Genomic DNA, 8,325 nt, shown 5'->3' on the forward strand with positions numbered 1-8,325 from the left:
AAGAAAAGCAATTCAGAAGGCCAGGAAGGTAGTACAGTGAAGGGGCTAGCTTAACCATGGCTATGGCAAAAACAAACAATTGGTTCTGTCGGCCCCTCCCAGCCCAGTGGCCAGGCCTCCTCACCAGCCCCACCCACCAGACACTTTGTCCTGAACACTGGCTCCTTCCACCCCTTCATTTGACACCAGTTGTGTCCCCTCCAAGCCCCTTGAGCTACAGGCTCTTGGTTCTGGGGTCTGTAATTAGGGACTCAGTTCATTACTGCCCAGATAAGCACGGTGATGGCCAAGGCTGCGTGTGCCCGGGCTGCGTCCTGCAGTGCCTGCTAGCTAGCCTGCGGCCACTCGGCGGCAGCCTTTCCCTCCTCAGGGACAGGCCCTCCGAGCGTGCAGGAGGTGCTAGATCCGTGCCCTGCAGCCCCTCTGAGGGCCTGGCCTCAGACACCGCAAGCACAAAGCGGCTCCCTCTGCAGCTCAGCAGGGCACAGAGCCCCGGGCAGGCTGCTTGACCGGCAAAGCAAGGACTCTAGCATTCCGGGAGGAGCCCACAAAGGGCTGGAGTTGCCGGGTCCGACTGCTCACCAGGAACGGACTGCAGGCGCCAAACAGGAAGGTGCTCAGCACTTGGAAGGCAGACTCTAGGACCCAGTGGAAATGTGGGGCTGGTGGGGGTAGTGGTGGCTGAGAACCTGCCTTGAACCCCTCCTCTGTCCCCCTCCCCCAAAGTCCTTGGGACTTTGCACAGCCTCCATGTGGGGCGTGGGGCGCTGAACTCAGGGGGATATTTTGTTTGGATTTCTTTCGTTTTGTTTCGCAGTGCTGCGGTGGAACCCAGGACTTCACTCTGAGCTACATCCCCAGCCTCTTTTACATTCATTTTGAGACCAGATCTTACTATATCTCCCTGTTGCGACGGCTGGGCTCAAACTTGGAGAGCCTCCTGCCTCAGCCCCCAGAGCATTCTTTCCCTGCGTGCCCGCCGAAGCGCTCCGTGAGCTCTCCATTCCTGAGTCTGCTTTCTTCAGATGCACCCACGGGCCTGCTGCTTTGCCCTCCTGCCAAGGCGGTGCTCCCCGTCCCCTCGGCAGTCCTGCCCACTCCTGCCTGCTGACCCAGGGGCTTCCCAACAGCAAGGAGCCTCCTTCGTGAGTCAAAGGCCCTGGAGATCGTGGCCCCAAGGAAGGTGACAGGCAGGTGGCAGGGCTGTGGGAGAGCCAGGGCAAGCTGCCTCCGTGGGAGCCAAAAGCACAGCCTGGCCCATCTTACTGGAACCCGACCCTCTCTGAGCCACCCCCTGGCATGTGGCCTCTCTGCCGGTGCACCTGTTGGGCCCACCCTTTCCAGGGGCCCACGCCTCTGCCGCCCTTATTTGGGCAGAATCAGGCTGAGTGAGCACTCAGATGTCATTCTATAAGTATCCGGCCTAAAAATAGGGAGAGGCTGCCCTAAGTGTAGGTCCATGCTGGCCGAGTCCATCCTGGAGCTGGACTATTGCAGGGTGGCTCTCACAGAGACTCAGGGAAGATGGCCTTCCCAGCTGGGGAAGAGTTTCAGCTGCCTGACCTGGCATCTGTCCTCTCCTCCAAGAGCCTACAACATGAACAGGGCCATGCAGGATGCTCCAGAAGCTCTGGTGGCCAGCACAACCAAGGGGGCCTAAATCCATGGCCCCCAAAGAGAACATGAGGTGCCCAAAGAGACAAAGCACCAGTGTGTCTCAGGGGATGTTCACACCTTCCTGCACAGGTCAGTGCACAGGTCCTGGATGGTGTACTGCAGGACCCACACTGATCAATTAGCATATTTCATCTTCCTGTTGAAGGTGATTGGTCAAGCCCAGTAATCTTCCCTCTGAACTCAGTGGGAAAAGGAAAGGCAGGGGCATGTCAGGGAATTAGGAAGATGGGGCAGAGGGAGGCCCGAAGCTACCGTGGGAGAAGAGAACTCACTGAGACCAAAGTCCCCACCAAAGATGTAGCAGCTGAGACCCAAGCCTAGTGATAGCTTTGAGCCCATCTCTGCCTGAAGCCCTCCCCCTGGATTTTCATTTGCCTTGGTGAAAAATTGCCTTCTTTTTCCTAATTTGATTGGAGTTAAGTAGAGACGCTGTGACCGGAGGATCCTGGTGACTTGGATTGTGTTGCAGGGTGGCGGGATGTCAGGCTGGTGAGGCTGCGGTGGGCCTGGAGAATGCTAGCTGCTGACAAGGTGCTCTATGCACAGCCTTTAGGAGGCCAATGGCCACATGTGAGACGTGTGCCTGGCCACCTGGCACATGCTGCTCTCTGCTGCAACGTCTGCCCTCGGCCCTGTGGAGAGATCATCCTTTAAGACAGAGGGTGACCCAAGTCACCCTCCTTCTCACCACACCTCTCCCTGTGCTGTTTTCCATTTCTCCCTGGCCTGGGGTGACCCATGAGACCCTAGAGAGCTTGGATTTTGCTGTGGGGGATACAAGGGCAAAAAAACCCAGAACTGGCTGAGCAGTGACCCAAAGCTACTGAGCACTAAAGTAGAACTGGCTTGAAATGTGAAGGTCAGGGCTTTCATGTTGGGATCTTTAGGGGCTAGGGAGCCAGGGTCAGCCACAGATGGGGTGCTGGCAGGAAATGCACAGGCACTGTGGGTGGGTGAAGAGTCCACAGCCAGCCTCAGGATGGGGAGCTGAGCTGCCACAGCACAGCACAGGCCGCTTGTGCAACGTTCTGTGTCCTTCCCTTCAGTCTGTGCTGCCATGGGCGGGGATAAGCCAAGGCTGGAGGCTCACCAAGATCAGAGAAGCACACCTGAACCAAAAGCAGGAGGCCCTGGAAGGCCTCTAGACAGGTGACGAGGCCATGGAGGCTGCAAAGCAGGAGCATTGCCTGGGGTGCCCCGAATAGTGCTACCCTATGGAAGAGGAAGACAATCATAGGGAGCGACAGGCAGCATCACACCTGTTCACTTGGTTTTTCCCAGGGAACTTGTGCCAATTAATTCTTAGATTCATTCGCTGGGGTTGAAGCTCTTGGCTGGCAGAAGCCAGACTGATTGATGTCTTTCCAGGCTCGTGGGCACTGGTAAGGGAGCTGCAGCCCCAAAAGTGGAGCCAGGATGCTCTGAGATGGTCCTCTCCCAAAGGGGACCCCTGAGGCTGGGCCCACTGTGACCAGGGTACAGTGACACTGCACTGGGAGCACTCATGTGCACCTGGACAGGGGGTAGCTGCAGCTCCAAAGGGAGACTGGTGAAGGAAGGGGGCAGAGCTCAGAGCTGTCCCTGAGGCAGGCAGTGAAGCCGCATGGGAGAGGCCGCAGTAGGACAGCGCCAGTCCTACCACACAGGGGCAAACCCCACCAGGAGGGCCTCTAAGTCCCACTAGGACAGTGACAGGGAAGGAGGCTGGTTCAGGAACCTTTCCAGGGAGTGTTGCTGGAACAAAGAGTCTGTATGCAGCCCCTGTTGCTCTACTGAGGGCTGGTATCAGTCCCAGCTTGGTGGCCCCGATGGTGATGGGTCCAGTTACCTGGAGGTATGTGTGCTGCCTTTCCACTAGTGAGAATGCCACCCACAGGAGATGTGTTCATTGCTTCCTGGGACCCTGCAAAAGTGGGGAATGGTGTGTACCGGGAGGCCACCCGGGAGCAGGTGCTCAGAGTGGAAGTGGCAGCCAATGCCCGGGAGTGACCCAGATGAAGCCCTTGCCAGGCCTTCGTGGGAAAGGCTGGCTGTGAACACTGCAGCCCCACCCAAGAAGGCTGCTTCCAAGGTGAGGCTGGGGCCAGCTTTGCAGAGAGCGCAGGGGAGGCTGGGAGCCATACAGAATAACTAATTAATGATGGTAAAGTATTGTGGAAGAGGAAAGCACTGCATAACCACTAAGTGGTGGGGTTATTATTATTCATGCAATATTCATACCCTGCTCTTCAGCCTCTGGGAAGCTTTGCTCTGGGTCCTGAGGGACCTCGCGGGGTGGGTGGGGGTACGTATACTCACCCATGGCAGTAGTGCTGCAGGGCCTGTTGACAGACCCCGGAGGCTGTGCCCAGTCTTCTGCCTGTTTACTAGGAATATTGCTGGGGGAGCCCTATGCTAAACTCTAGGTATCTCTCTCATCTTTGCAAGACAGCTCCTGAGGTACGGAGGCCCAGGACAGGCCACATACCTAAATATCTAGGCTATACATCAAGCCTTTCACAGGACCCAGCCTCCTCCTTGGTGCCCTGCACCCACCCCCTTCACTGGGGTCCCTTCTGGAAGGGGAAGCTCAGATTCAGCAAATGTGGCTCATAGTCCTATGGACAAAGTGGGAAGAAGCCCAAATTGGCCCCCATACCCGGAACCCTATACCTAGGTCTCCCCCTGGGGCTTCCTACCGCCCCTGCACAGCTTCCCTTGGACTTCCAGGTGGTGCTAAGGCCACCCAAGGAGACAACCAGGTGGAAGAAGGATGCACATGTGTTCTCAGGTCCACTGGTGGGTGCAATGGAAGCCACCCTTCCCTCCTAGTCTGCCCAGACTGGTGTCTCCCGGGCACTATCCCCTGGCCTTTACTTTCTTTGGAAACAGTGCTCCTCACTGTGGGAGCTCTTCAAGTCCTTTCCAGAAATTCCTGGCAAGATCAAAAGAAGAAACATCATCTTTAGATATGGGTATAAATGGGGTGTCAGGCCTGTCTTGGGCATGACCAGCAGGGGACAAGACTTCAGGCTCTTCTGTCTGAGTATGGGCCATTGAGAGCCTGAGCCTGGGCCTGGGACCCCAAGAAAGACTCCCCCCCTACCTTGAGAGTGGAAGACTAGGAACTGAGAAAGCATCTTTGGGGACCACACATGACTCAGTGATCAGGGCTGATGGACAGTTTAAGAAAGTCTCATCTGTCCTTTCTGCATCTCTGGATCTTTCTTCCCTGAATCTGGTCTGTTTTCATACAGTGGGGTCCCAACACTGCAGACCCTGTCCAACACTGTCTTCCCATGAGGATAGGCAAGGCCCAGAGTACTCAGCCATACACTGGACCTCAGCTCATGGGCTGCTTCCCTGGAGAGCTGGACAGAGGGGTGTGATGAGCCTGTGTCATTCCAACTAGCCTCTTCTCACCTGGATTGCGCGGCTGCTAGTAATGGAAGCATCACTACTCCAGCCCAGGGACCCCCCAACTCTTGAAGCCCCAAAGAGTGGGGTCCAGTTCCTTCTACCTAGCTCCCCGAGCCTCCTCCTTGCTGACCTGTGCTCCCTGCTGCCTCCTCTCTCCACACCCTTTCATGCATGGTGGAGGCTGTCTTCTTGGTTGAGAGTCTAGCAGAATCTGTCCCATCTAGTTCCTTCCTTTGTAGAGTCCCTACAGGCCAGTGCCACAGAGCCACCACCCACTTTGTGCACCAACTGATTCACAAACCAATGTGAGCTCCTGGGTAGACACTGGGGCTATGCACTGACCTGGGACAGCCGGGGAGGGATGTCTGCATCTCGGACTGGGCAGGGGACAGTGTGTTTGCCATGTAGATGAGAAGGCATATGAGGAGGCCTCAAGGCTGGACAGGAACACAGTGGACATGGCTGGTGGCCAGGATCAGGCATCCCAGGCTGGGGTCAAGGAATCTGACCACCAACATCTAGGCCGACCTGAGACTACTCTGTAAACCCCTTTTACGGCACAGCTGCACTCAGTGGCTTCTCACTATCAACCCTGCTCCACAGCAGCCACTACTCCTGAGCTTCCAGCCTTGTCCTTGGACAACAATCTCTCCTTGTGCTTTCCCAAGCCTTGTTCTTAGCTTGGGGCCACAAAGCCCCTCACTGACCTCCACCTCATGACTCAGTAAAAGACACCATACCCTGTACCAGAGGATCCAGTCTGGTCTTAAGGCCAGAAAGGCTCCCTCAGGTTTGCTCTGAAATAAACCTGTCCTGTTGAGCTTGTACCTCCCTCCCACTTCTTTTTTTCTAACAGGAGTGTGATGGGGCCGTGTGGACAGTGTGACCACTGTGGTCTGTGCTGACAGCAGTGGCAAGCTGCTGTGGCATCAGCTCTCCTCCTTTTTCCTGTCCCTACTCCAGGGATGTGTATGAGAGAAGTTCAGTGGCTGTGGCCTCTCCCTAAAGAACTTACTCTACATCACCCACCTTCCAAAGTTCAGAAATTTATTTCAGGCTCCCATTTCTGCGAAGGTGGAGCAAATCTACTTTTCATTATTCCTCTTCCTAGGTGTAGCTAACCCTTCACAATACAATATTAGAAAATACAAGTGGAAACCAAAAGGCAAGTTAGCAGCAGATGGACCGGGGACTTTGGGACCCTGGAAGTAACAGGTGAGTGAATTTCCTTTCTTTTCATATCACACATCCCAGACTGAGCATTGAAGTAGTTGGTTACCCAGAAATGCTGGACAAACAAGCAAGCATAGAAGCCCCAAGATAGCCCCACTTTCACCAACCAAAAGACCAGGCAAGGGCAGCATAGAAGGACAAATCCTTCAGGCCACACACAGTAGACTCTGGAAAGCAGAACTGTGGTCTCATCCACTGAGGTGGGCACCAGTCTCATTCAGAAAGCAAGTGGAGACTAGGATTCCTACCCACACTGGGCTGTAATAAGGGCTCAACTGCCTCATGAGTGCTTCAGAGAGCTGCAGAGGAGAAGGACTTTCATCCCTAACAAAAGAAATGGGGTCGCCCTCTTGGGTGGTCTCTGCAGACCATGAAGGGAGCCTGATTTCCACCCCAGCCTGGCTGAAGCAGGCATCCTCCCAGCAGAGGGCTCATGGAGAAGTAGGATGTCCCCCTGCTCCGCTGTCATGAGGCCACCCTACAGTGTCAGGATTGAGCCCCGTCTGCCCCTCCATGCAGGAGGGACATCCACAAGAGCACAGTGGGCAGTCTGAACTGCTGCCCCACCCGGCACTAACCAGGAGCCCTGTTTCCATCCGTGAGTGAGGCAAAGAGGGGAGGCTGGACTCCTGATCACCTGGTGTGGGGTAGTGAACCTACAGTCTGTGTGTCACGGTGAGCTGTTTCTGTCATTGGAAGTTCTAAAAGGCTCACAATCACTGACCCAGTGATAATGAGGCAATGTCCTTGTCCTCTGTCAAGATGGATGCCTGAGGTTATCTGTTAAAACAGATCTACTTTCATAGCATACGGCTCCAAATTCCCAAGTTTCAGTTGAAAACCTCTCAGGTTAGTATGACGATCAGCAAACAGCAACATTAAAGTAATCAAGCATTAAAATTATCAGACAATGATATAAAAGTGGCCATCATAAAAATATTGCAATGAGCAATTATAAAAATGCTTAAAATAAATGGAAAACCAGAGTGGCTTGGCAAAGAACTACAATATGTAAAAAACTAAATGAGATCTTTGAAATGAAAGATATCCTAACTAAAATAAAAACAACTGATGGAGCTACTAGCAGAAATAAGAAGACAAAGGACAGTATCAGTGAATTGGAAGTAAAAAAGAAGTCCAGCCTGAGCAGTTGAGGAAAATTAAATTTTAGAAATTAAAAGAGTTTCAAGAACTGTAAGATTTTAACAAGCCAGTTTTTGCACTATCAAAGGCTTAAAAGGAAAGAAAAATGAGATTGATTGAAAAGTACTTTAAGAAAAAATAGCCTAAAACTTTCTACTTATAGAGAAATATGCACTTAGACACAAAGGAAGCTGCTCAGTCTTAACAGGATCAACTCAATCAAATCCACACCAAGATATTTCAAGCACACTAATGAAAACAAAAATTGAAATAAAAGTCTTTAAAAACAATTATGAATGCCTAACATATACAAGAACAATAAGTCAACTGAGAATGAGATTCTTTAGTGAGCTTAAGCTTAATAGCCTAGGTTGTATGGTAATAACAATAAACTTGTCTTCTGGAGGGTTAATAACCTAAGTTTGCAGACCAAAATGAGAGAAAAAGGAGGGCCGCAAGGAAAGTCAACATTTTGGCCCTAGCCTTTCAAGGTCAATTAAGACTCAGGACATATGAGAACTTGTACTGTAACGTTATGTAACTCAGCAGTGTCCCAAATTTTCTGATCAAGGAGATTATGGGGCCAAAGAGGAAAGTGATCGATGGTGTAGAGTGTGCCTAAGGAGAGTCACATGGAGAGGAAACATTCTCTCTGGCTTTCACAGAGAGCACACTGGCCAAGCAATGGTCGTGACTCATCCACATGGCTGACACTGACCAAAGATCTCCAATCTGAGGTACAAAATCTCAGGAAAAATCCTGAGGGGATTTCACTGACCTTATCAGACCCAAAAGCTACAACTCTTGTTGCATAGGTCTTGCTTTATCTTGGTCTTAACCATCCAGCAGAAAAGTATAAAAATGAAATATAAG

This window comes from Octodon degus, unplaced genomic scaffold (assembly GCF_000260255.1).
Source record: "Octodon degus isolate 3935 unplaced genomic scaffold, OctDeg1.0 scaffold00285, whole genome shotgun sequence".
Lineage (NCBI taxonomy): Eukaryota > Metazoa > Chordata > Mammalia > Rodentia > Octodontidae > Octodon > Octodon degus.